Here is an 11,826-nt window from a genome sequence, read left to right as displayed (position 1 = left end):
TATTATTTCCTGCAGTAAATAAGACGATGGTTGTCACTAGCGCAGCAGGAACTGATTAGCCTTCAAGAGCACATGAGTTCACCAACTTTATCCTCGAAGTGGTTCATGTTTTTTCAATCTTTTGTTTTTTGTTACCGTCATTTGTCATTTTGGCCATGTTTTTGTCTGTTTTTATTGGACTTATAATATTTGATTGATCCTTTGGTATCTTATCTCTTTTTTGTAACAAATTCCATAAACTAGTTTCATTATAAGTATTAATGAAATGTCATTCTTTAGAACGAAACCATTATCAATATATACACTATAATTACAGGGGGAAATACATATTAAATGATAGTTTGATAAAAGTATTATAACAAATATACCGAACTCCAAGGAAAATTCAAAACGGAAAGTCCCTTATAAAATGGCAAAGTCAAAAGCTCAAACACATCAAACTAATGAAAAACAACTGTCATATTCCTGATTTGGTACAGGCATTTCCTTATGTAGAAAATGGTGGATTAAACCTGGTTTTATAGCTAGCTAAACCTCTCACTTGTATGACAGTCGCATAGAATTCTATTATATTGACAACAATGTTTCAGCAAAACAAACAGACAGAAAATGTCAAAATGTCAAAAATTGGGGTACAGCAGTCAACATTGAGTTATAATCTTAATCACTATATATGTAAAAACAAATAACTATGTCAACAAAGAAAAACAAGATGGCATATAGACACTCTATAGACGAAGTACATAAGCAAAAATGAAATACAAGAATACAAAAAATGAGCATAGTACAATAACACAACGGCGGGATGTATAAATACCGAGCCACGCCAAAAGGATATTACCAAAAATGGGCTAAACAGTAAGGCTTAAAATTATACAAAGACAAATAAAAAGAACACTATAACATTATAGCATAACAATGTAACCCCGGGTCGATAGAAGTGTTAAGAAATTGTAATCCTAAAAGAAAGTGGCGATTTTAAGCGTTCAGGCATTAAATTTCAAGCACAAAAGATCAGTTAAGTTGTGAAATCATTGTAATAAAGAAAACAATATGATCCTTAAAAGTGTAAAGAAATATCAATTCTGGGAACAAGATATTTTAAAGTCCCTAGGCATTGTAGTTCTTTCAGAGCACAACATCATTAAAAGTGCTAAAGCAGTGTACTTCCAGGATACAATATCATTACGATTATTTACTTGATATGACTCCAGCGAAGGAGATTATTGTACATAAGATAATTTAAAGTATTAAGATTATCAGAGATAAGAAGACAATTTTTTTAATTAACAAAAATACCTAATCTAAAGATTTGACTGAAAAGGAAAACGTTTTAAGATATGTACAATTCCTAAAAAAACATTTCCACAACTGTATGTGTATCACATTAGTTGTATGTAAACAGGCTCTGTTACTGGGTATAAATTAAGTGACAGTAGTTTACTGGGTATAAATTAAGTGACAGTAGTTTACTGGGTATACATTAAGTAACAATAGTTTACTGGGTATACATTAAGTGACAGTAGTTTACTGGGTATACATTAAGTGAAAGTAGTTTACTGGGAATAAATTAAGTGACAGTAGTTTACATGGTATAAATGAAGTGACAGTAGATTACTGGGTATAAATGAAGTGACAGTAGTTTACATGGTATAAATGAAGTGACAGTAGTTTACTGGGTATAAATGAAGTGACAGTAGTTTACTGGGTATAAATGAAGTGACAGTAGTTTACTGGGAATAAATGAAGTGACAGTAGTTTACTGGGTATAAATGAAGTGACAGTAGTTTACTGGGTATAAATGAAGTGACAGTAGTTAACTGGGAATAAATGAAGTGACAGTAGTTTACTGGGTATACATTAAGTGACAGTAGTTTACTGGGAATACAAGTGACAGTAGTTTACTGGGTATACATTAAGTGACATTATTTCATCGAAAAGACAAATCAAGGTAACAATCAACAACTGAGGGAATCACACAAACTCCAAAAGGAGGGATACAAGGTGTGTCGACAGAGTAAGTGTGACCTGCTTTGCATGCTGACCACCCACCAAGTAAATTCACAAACCGAAGGGGGCTAGATATGCATCGTCTGTCGCAATTGTTCCTTGGAGAGATCCAATAGAATGGGAGAAATTTCGTAAAATATTCATAAATAATTGCAGATTGTTTATTGATTTTCCGATTCCTTTGGTTGAATTTGTATTTTTTTTATTATAAGTTCTCATATCTAAGAAGTGTTTTTAGCCATGTGAACAAGATATTTGTAGGAACTGGGTACGTTGTAACGTATTTGTTTGTAGGAGGAAATAGTAAAACTCAAACAAACTAAAGATAAAAGCAATGACAAATTAAATTCATGATTACCTTTCCATAATAAAAATTGATAAAAATAAGTTTTAAAAAAATCTGGTACTAGTATTAGGAATTAAAAGTTTAGAATAACATTTACATTTCCTAAAGCTTAGGTTGCAGATAAAATTGTTATATACAGACCCTTTTGGTTTGTTTGCTCTTAGTTGTTTCAAATGTTTTGCTTTCCAAACTTTTTGTCACCAGCGTAAACAACTTGCAATTTTTCTTCTACCTATTATTGTTTTGCCCATTTCTTCTTCGTCTTCTGGATATCCCACACCTGATCTTGCCCGCAGCAGTTCTCACAAACCTTAATTGAAGTCGTTTCAAAACTTTAGGACATAACATGTTATTTAGAGGTTGAAGTTAAAGGTTTAAATTTTCAGATCGGGAGTTTTAAGATTAATTTGGGAGATCAAACTGGGTGGGATCTTCTATAGAAATATGCAGGATTTTTATTGTCATGTTTAAATGGTCAAAATTCAATGAAAGATATAATGGGTGAGTTCCCTGGGGTCATCCATACCCACTGCCATTTGAACATTTTCAACCCTAAACAATGTATTTTCTTGGTCATGTCAAAATGAATTGATTGGTATATAGGTTAAGTCCATAGGCGTCATCCCCACCCCGCCATTTATAAATTTCAAACTATCTTGTAAATGATTGAGATATACACCCTAAGCCATACATTTGCATTTCAAGACGAATTGAATGATTTTCAGTGTGATTTAGAAGGGGTCATCCGCGTTTCTTACAATTTGAGAATGTTCAAAAAGCTAGAAAAAGGTCTCCATTCCTAAAAAACATAATACTTGACTGTTTTAGATAACAGAACACAAAAGAGCAATGCTTAAGATTTCTAACGTTTATATGATATATACTTTGATCGCTATTGTATATCGAGCGACTGATATTTGTTATAATTACTGATTTTTATGCAACGTCCATCACCCCGTACTTTCGAGTTTGTTGTCGTCAAGCTAACCCCTCGTTTTAATCAGACCCTCTTCGCGTTTAGGCTCCTATTCATCAATACCTCGAATGAAATAAAAAAAAAATCTAAAGAAATATCAGAAATGAAGAAACATGTCTTTCTGGAGAGGGACTTGTGAAAATATCTAAAAAAATCTATCACCGTAATAGCGCCTTCTTCTTTATGAGACCCTCTTCAAACTTGAATGAAGGTGTCCCCTCATCGAAAATTCGAACGAGTTTCTATACTCTGAAAAATCTGAAATGAGGGAGGGTACTTGTAAATTTATTTCATATTACTTCCTTTCCATTCTTTATTGGATCTTCTTCAAATTTGTATGAATGTTTCCACTCATTTATACCTAAAATTATCAAAATTAGAAATAGGGGACCGTTTTCAAAAGAGGGACTTGTCATTATGTACGGGATTCATTTATTAGATTCTAATCAAATTCAAATGAAGGTTTCCACTTCTCATCACTCTTGATAAGGGGGTCAAGGCAATTGAGTTTGCTCACTATAGTCTATTTCATGTCCAACAAAAGTGATCACTAATAGCGAACAATATAAATAAAGGTAGTAAAGTGATACTCTCCTATCAACGCTTATTACAATAATAACTTCCACTACCTATTTGCTTTGAGGTCCATTCTTCCGCTTACACTTCTATTGTTTTAATTTAAAGCATGACTGTTTATATGGCAAAAAGCATAGTATGTTTTCAGTTTTAGCTAGAAGCTACTAATAGGCAGACGTAGAAAAGCTAAACCACAATGGCGGATATTGATCTCAACAGGAGGGACCCTAATGACTTGAATAGCCATATCAAGGTATACAACTTTATGTCGAAATGAATTACTGCGTACAAATGTGAATTTTATTCCTTAAATGTTCTTATTCTTACATGTTTTTACAATGATTTTTAAAGTTATCTCGACAAAAGACAACTTTAGAACTAGAATTGTTAACATTAAATATGATATCGGTTAAACCATTTTACATTATGTGTGTGTGGACTCACAGTGTAAATATCGACGAGGTAACTAAATCTTGTTGAAATTGAGTATAAAAATACTCAGAAATTTTTTACATTTTTATTACAAATACCCATATCGAAAAATATTATTTAGCCCTGCATGATGCTTTTGAAGACTATTTGTACTTACAATTGGAATTTTAATGGTTTTGCTAAATTGTACACTGAAAGACATCTTAGGCCAAAATTAAACAATTTACTTTCGATCGTTTTGATTTAAGTTTCGAATGTCTGTCCTGGTTTTTGTTTTATAAATTCTTTACAGTCGTCAAAACCTACTAAAATTGCAGTTTTAACCAAACTGAAAATATTTATAATTTGAGTAAATGACCGAGTCTTAATGTTGATATCAAATTTTACATATTAGTTAAAAGAAATAATTGAAAGACTCATCAGTAAGAATGCACTTTTATGTGAATAACATAACATTTCTATGCGATAAAAGATATACTTATGAATTGTCGAATATGTTGGGTTATTTATAATAAATATTAATAACATGTTATTTTTAGTTCAATAATAGTCAAAGTTTAAGTTCTCTATAAAGTCGAAGTTTCGTCAATGAAGACAAAAAGATCTTGGTATAAAACTTTCTGTTAGATTTACAAGTTTGGAACATTGACATTCCCAAAATATAGTATATCCTTACCCGTGGTCGTCTGCAATTTTCTTTAATCTCTACGTTTTATACATATTTTAATTTGATTCTTTATATGCACCTTTTTCAAGCATATACTTTATATTTTAAGGTTGATTTTGAGGACGTATTAGGAGAACCGGATGGTGCCCATAGTTTTGACAAAGTATGGATATTTTCATACAAATGTTACCGATGTGGACTCGGCTGCTGTTACAAGTTACTCACCTTACTATGTGGATTGTGTATTGCTCTATACTGGGGATGTACCTTTGCATGCTTAACCTTTGAGCATGTATGGTGCTGGACACCATATATGAGATTCTTTTCAATCTTTGCTGGGGCATGCCAGAAATTTCTTGGAATCCTAATGAACTGTTGCGTTGCGCCCTGCTGTGAGACATGTGGATTGTTCTTCAGCAAAATAACAGTTCATAACAAGTGATAGTTATAATAACGGCCCTTAAATCTTGTATTATAAAGCCGTTACTTCAAAATCTATTTGTTATATAATTTATAAAATGTTTCTAGCGGTTACTTCAAAATGTATTTATTTATATAATTTATAAAATGTTTCTAGTTATTAGAGAGTAGTCCAAAAAATTATTTTTAGGGCATTGAAATTAACATATTTTTATAAAATATTTTAACATTGAATAAAATTAGTAGAAACAATGTTTAATAACTAATGATGTTCCTAGCGTAACATACACTACAGTCTGCATAATATAGCTATGGCCTGACATGTATGTTTTAAACAATCAGTGGCTTTCTTGTGACTGATATATCTCAGATTTGTTTCTAGTCCTACTTTTGTTAATGTTTGCTTTGGTTTTCTTGGTTGAGTTTGATATTGAAGCGTTCGTAGGTGCACTGATAATACCATTAACGGTACCAATATTACTGCACCATATGCACATTGTGACAATTAAAAGTTTCTTCAGTAATGCCCGTATCCAAGACCTATTTACCAACGTCGAAGAGCTGACAAAACCAAAAAAAAAACAAAAAGTAAAGCTAACCTGACAAGGAAATAGAGCTATGCATGAATGATATACATTTTTTAATCCAAAACATTTCGAGTTTTATAACAGCAAATTTGAATAGAACAATATCCGTATTGTTATGCCCTTACCGTAGTTATGGCTACTGGGCTGATGATAATCTCGAAGACTAATAGTTTACAAGCAGAGGTATCGACCAAGTCAATTGCATTGCACCAGATGCACATTTCGGCAATTAATGTCCCTTCGGTGATGCTCGAGGCCAAAATAATAGAAAGTCCAAAATCTTATACATCAGTTGATAAACTGATCAAACAAAAAAAGACCAAAAGTTAAGACAAACCCTGAAGAGGAATCACAGCTATGCATGAGGGAGCCACATTCCTTAATTTAACAGATTTCGAATTGTGAATGCAAAATGTCTGCCCCTAACCAAATATCATTATATTCCTGTGGCACATTAACCAAGTAACAATAATAAATCGATCAAAATTGTTGTAAGTTGTCATGGTATACATTCGTCGCATCTGAGTATTCGTTGAAAAGAATAAGTAAGTCGATTAAGAAAACTGTTAAAATAATATCAGTTTACTCATTAGGCCTGATAACACAATTATTTTGTAGAGCATTTATTTTGAACAATGAATGCAAATTTAAAAAATCGCACCAGCGCTTTCTCAATAATATTTTATATTGTTGTGTACTACTTTTAGGACAAATAATATCAAAATTATACAAAACTTTATCTGCTCTAACTCACGATATGGACAATTTCAAGCTGAGGGGACCTTGAATTCAGTTTGACAGCTTCAGACATACTAATATTTTATCTTTTTAAACTGCACCAAATCACTACTTTATCTTTAGATTCACGACCAACATTTTTTAACAGTGTAATTTCATCCCCCTACTTGCTATTTGAGGCATGAAACATGCAGAAACAAACTGGGAAGGTGTATGCAAAATATTTGCAAGTAATACACTGTCCACAGTGTAGACTAAATCAAAAGTCGACAATTGTGTCATCGGGCTATCATCTTTTCGTTCATTTAAACCCGGCAGTTACAACAAGTAGATATTGCAAAGAACTCTGTCGATGCTGAGAGGTACACGTTTGCATGTAGAAAATATCCACCACAAACAGCTATATTTAAAAAAAACACCTACATCTACCTCAAATTTTAAGGATCACAACCCTAACTTTGGTAAAACATATTAGTTCATTTAAAGACACATCACAGAATGAAAATAACATCTCATAAATTTGGTGCATCCGAAGAGCCCGGGGGAGTTGAAACTTTAGTTTCGAAATAATTTCTTATCTTATCAACAGACAATTTAAGAAAGATATGTTATTAATCACTGAGTTAATAATACCAGCGGGGACTATCAGTCCACCAGCAGCAGTATCGTCCCAGTGCTTGAAAATGTTAAACATTGGCCTAAACATCTTCGTGCTGTCCGGCGGTAAAGTCTGCAGCCTCATCACAACCGCCTAATTATATAAACACTATCTTATAGACATGGATAATATTGAGTAACCTTGGGGTTGTTTTTTTTTGTGACTTGTGTATAGTATACAATAGAAAGCATCACTCGATACAGAATATATTAACCAATTTTTATCTTTTAGATCCTGAACTTTTCAGTTTTGATTTACTGCCGTTTTTACCACCCTACTAATAACAGAATGCAATAAATCAATTTCAAATTCCAGAAAATATATTCATAGGTTGCATATCGACTGGCCTTGCTTACGTATCTGCACTCCTTTACGTTTATAAAAATCTTCACTCGAACAAACAGAAACACTGACGACAGGCATAAAGCAGGACATCATGCATTTAAAATAAAACATAAAAATAATACACAAAAAACAATGCCTTATGCATTAAGTAAATTAAAAAAAAGGGGGACTACCACGATATATTTCGCATTCGTTTAACTCAGTATATTGATTTATCTATCTATCTATTTTGTACAACGTAAAGCAAAAAAATTTACGATAAAATGCAATTATATTCATCAGATATAGTAAAAAAGGTAAATTTAAATCATTTTGTAAAATCCTAGAATCTTTAGTAACATTCTCAACATCACATGTTCATGTATTAATCCTTTAACATTTTGGCGTATTTCAAAATATCGGACCAAATTTTAAATGCCATAAGATGACACAAAACTACAATTTTACACAAACTACAATTTTCATAGATTTTAAAAGTTTTCGCTTTATCCAAAACAAATGCATAAAAGGGACATTCTTAACAAACATTCATATTCTATTGAAAATAAAGATATGTATTATTTGCCAGATATCGAAAGCAAAGATAATAACTACATGTCATTTACTTTGGAAATTATTTTGCGATTGAATTACTCTGCAATATGGTTTTAAAATTTCCACCAACAGCTATATCAAACACTATATATAGACTTTGATTATAATCAAAACTCCTCGGTGAATTATCGTTCCATCACTTTTTTTTTGTATGGAATCCCGATTCAACTATTAAAAGATTTTTAAGCCAGTGGTCTCTAGCTACTTCTCGGTATGCACATATGCTGTTGGTTAAGGAAATTTAGGAATTTAGGAAACGTTTATCTTACATTTTGGTTGAATTCCCCAGCACCTAAATATTTGAATATTTATTTCAATTCATTATTTTATTGACATTGGTTGCAAAACAATACCGTAATTTTCGAATAGAATAGAAACATATGTGTAATAAATTCTGTAATTTCATTCATCGAAAGTCACACAACAAATTTGCATCAAAACGAATTGAGGAAAATATAGGTTCTGCATTTTACTTTAATTACATTAAAGGTCGATTTGAAAAGGAAAACAAATATATTAGTTTAAATATAATAAAATGTTCAACGATTGAATGTACAGCACATTATTTCATGAATTCGAGTGAATTATTAGATGATTTATTCTTTTCAAAATTAGATATCATTATGTTCCATGGAATGGTATTTTAAAGATTTAATTTGATAATAAAAAGATTCCAAATCAGTTGCTGTGGTAAATCCTACTCTTCTGTGCACACTCAAATATACCTACATAAACTCAACTCTACTTCTTGGACACCAAAATATGCCTCAATGAACCACATGGTATTGAAAAAACAGCATCTAGTAGAAACAGACATGTTTACCTAAAGGTTAATATATTGACAATATATACTGGTTAACTGATTTATATTTTTAAAAAGTGCTTTCAATTAAGTAACCACAGCAAACAATAGAAATAAAGGGGGTAAATTGACACAGTCCAATCAACACTAACTGCAATAAATACTTCCATATGACGTTTTGCTTTTAGGTTCATTCTTCCGCTTAAATTCTATTGTTTTATATGATTTTATGTTATTTGTTGAAACTTTGGCATGACAGTTTACATGGTGAAAGGAAACATTGTATGTTTCTGTTCTTGTTAGAAGATACCGTCGCATGCAGACGTAGAAAGTAAAGGCACAATGGACGATAATATCAATCTCGACAAGAGGGATCCAAATGATTTGAATAGCCATATTAAGGTACATTTGTAGATATAATTCATGTTAGAAAAGTACAATTGTGTTCCTCAAAATGAATGTTATCTTTATTTAAACGGTTAAGCATATCTATGTTAAATTTATCGTCCATGATTTTGATAATGATTGTTCCAAAATTATCCTCTTGTATCTGTTTCCTATCAAAGCAGTTAATGAAATTTTGTGCTTATGCTTGTGAAATTTGTATAGAAAAATACTCCATATATACAAGGATTTATATAGTAAGATCATGTAAATCCCTGGTTACCCATAGATGCATAATGTTTCTGAAGACAGTTTCAAAGCGAATTTTACTGATTTTATAAAATAGTACTCTAAAGTGGTTTTTGTCAGACAAATGCTTTAATATTTCCAAAATCTCTTAAGGTCAAGGAACAATAAATGGGATATTTCACAGATTTTAGTAAAAGTTTGCACACAACTTTGGCTCATTGAAATATAACTGAAAATCAAAAAATAATAATGCATTTATCTCTTTTATCCTTTCATATAAAACTAATTGAATTCTTTCAAAACTGGTAAGCATTTCTATAGAAAGCACATAAAATCGGCAAACAAATTGTTCTTAAATTTGTCTTAAAATCATCAAATCTCCAAAATCAAATCCATAGATTTTTTTTTAAATGATTTGTTGTTGATACATTAATTTCCGTTTAAACTGATCTACATTTTGAAAAAAGTGCTGTCAATTAAGTAACCACAGCAAACAATAGAAATAAAGGGGGTAAATTGATACTGTCCAATCAACACTAAAATTTTCATATGGGTATATATAGCTAAAGTTGTTAAGGCAAGTAGAATTTGTTTTTTCAGAAGTGTAAATCGGAAAAACTAGTTCTTGTTTGTAATTTGGATATTTTTATTTCAAATTTTTGCCTAATTAAAGCAACGTGTTACTTCCAACTACGTTTTACTCAATAAATTTAATATTTTGACTTACAGGTCAACGTTTGTGCTCCCTTATATGAACCCTTTACTTTGACGACGAAAAGATTAAGGTTTTAGATTTAAAATTTTCATTATTCAGTTAGATTAAAATCAAAACATTTAAAAAGCTGGAACAACGGTTTGGTTCTTATACATGCTTGGCTTTCAAATATTCGGCTTTGACCGTTTCTGGTGAAGGTAAATCCAAAAAGCTCTTCGGACGCATGAAACTAATTTCATTTTTTCAGTCCTTCCTAGAAATGAAATAATAAAGTATTAGTCCATGACCTTGGATTTATTAAATTTTCCTTTAGGTTTTACCTTTTATACATTATTGAAGTGCAACTACAAATCTAATATAAATATATATTTATACCACATCATTCAGCTTATATTTTATATTTTAAGGTTGATTTTGAGGACGTATTAGGAGAACCGGATGGTGCCCATAGTTTTGACAAAGTATGGATATTTTCATACAAATGCTACCGATGTGGACTCGGCTGCTGTTACAAGTTACTCACCTTACTATGTGGATTGTGTATTGCTCTATACTGGGGATGTACCTTTGCATGCTTAACCTTTGAGCATGTATGGTGCTGGACACCATATATGAGATGCTTTTCAATCTTTGCTGGAGCATGCCAGAAATTTATTGGAATCCTAATGAACTGTTGCGTTGCGCCAATCTGTGAGACATGTGGATTGTTCTTTAGCCAAATAACAGTTCATAACAAGTAATGATATTTATGACAATGGCCCTGAATTTTGTATCATTAAGCAATTACTTCAAAATGTATTTGTTAGTTTTATGATTGATCAAATGTTCTTTGATTGTTTAAGGCTAGGACAAATACCTGTATTTCGGGCATTGAATTGAAGAAATATGTTACATTGAATAAAATTAGTAAAAAAGTGTTATTATTGATGATGTTATTATCAAACCACAAGCAAGATAAACTAACAAATTTATCATGTAAAAAAAATCAGTATCTTTCTTGCCAGACGTGATTGTCGACTTTCTTTTGATAATGACGGCTTCCGTTAATGAGATGATTTTTTTTAAATTGGTGTAAATGGTCATTGTTTTAGTAGGAGTCGTTGAAATGAGCAGGAGAGAAGCTTTTACTCCAGGGTTATCGTTTTCCATTTCAAGTTTTCACAGGTTATTTAAGAAGATTTGCATGCATTGAAACCCAGCAAATGCACAAAGTAATTATTGCCTTGAACTCGTTTGTTGTTGAGGAGTACTACCACATTTAATTTGTCCAAAAAGCAACTTCAAACATCATGGATTTATCTCTAGTCGTAGGATCTCTGCACCTAAA

The 11,826-nt window shown here is 31.6% G+C and overlaps 1 long non-coding RNA gene across 1 annotated transcript; it reads left to right on the top strand.

Moving 5' to 3' along the window:
- The first annotated feature begins 3,969 nt into the window (after positions 1-3,969).
- On the top strand, positions 3,970-11,107 carry LOC127729711 (uncharacterized). The gene is made up of 2 exons (XR_007994808.1): positions 3,970-4,161; positions 10,907-11,107. It is a non-coding gene; the product is annotated as an uncharacterized LOC127729711 (long non-coding RNA).
- The last annotated feature ends 719 nt before the right edge of the window (positions 11,108-11,826 follow it).

Source organism: Mytilus californianus, unplaced genomic scaffold, assembly GCF_021869535.1.
Source record: "Mytilus californianus isolate M0D057914Y unplaced genomic scaffold, xbMytCali1.0.p SCAF_1, whole genome shotgun sequence".
Taxonomy (NCBI): domain Eukaryota; kingdom Metazoa; phylum Mollusca; class Bivalvia; order Mytilida; family Mytilidae; genus Mytilus; species Mytilus californianus.
Note: the sequence above shows the minus strand (reverse complement) of the source record. Positions and strands in the feature narration are given on the sequence as shown.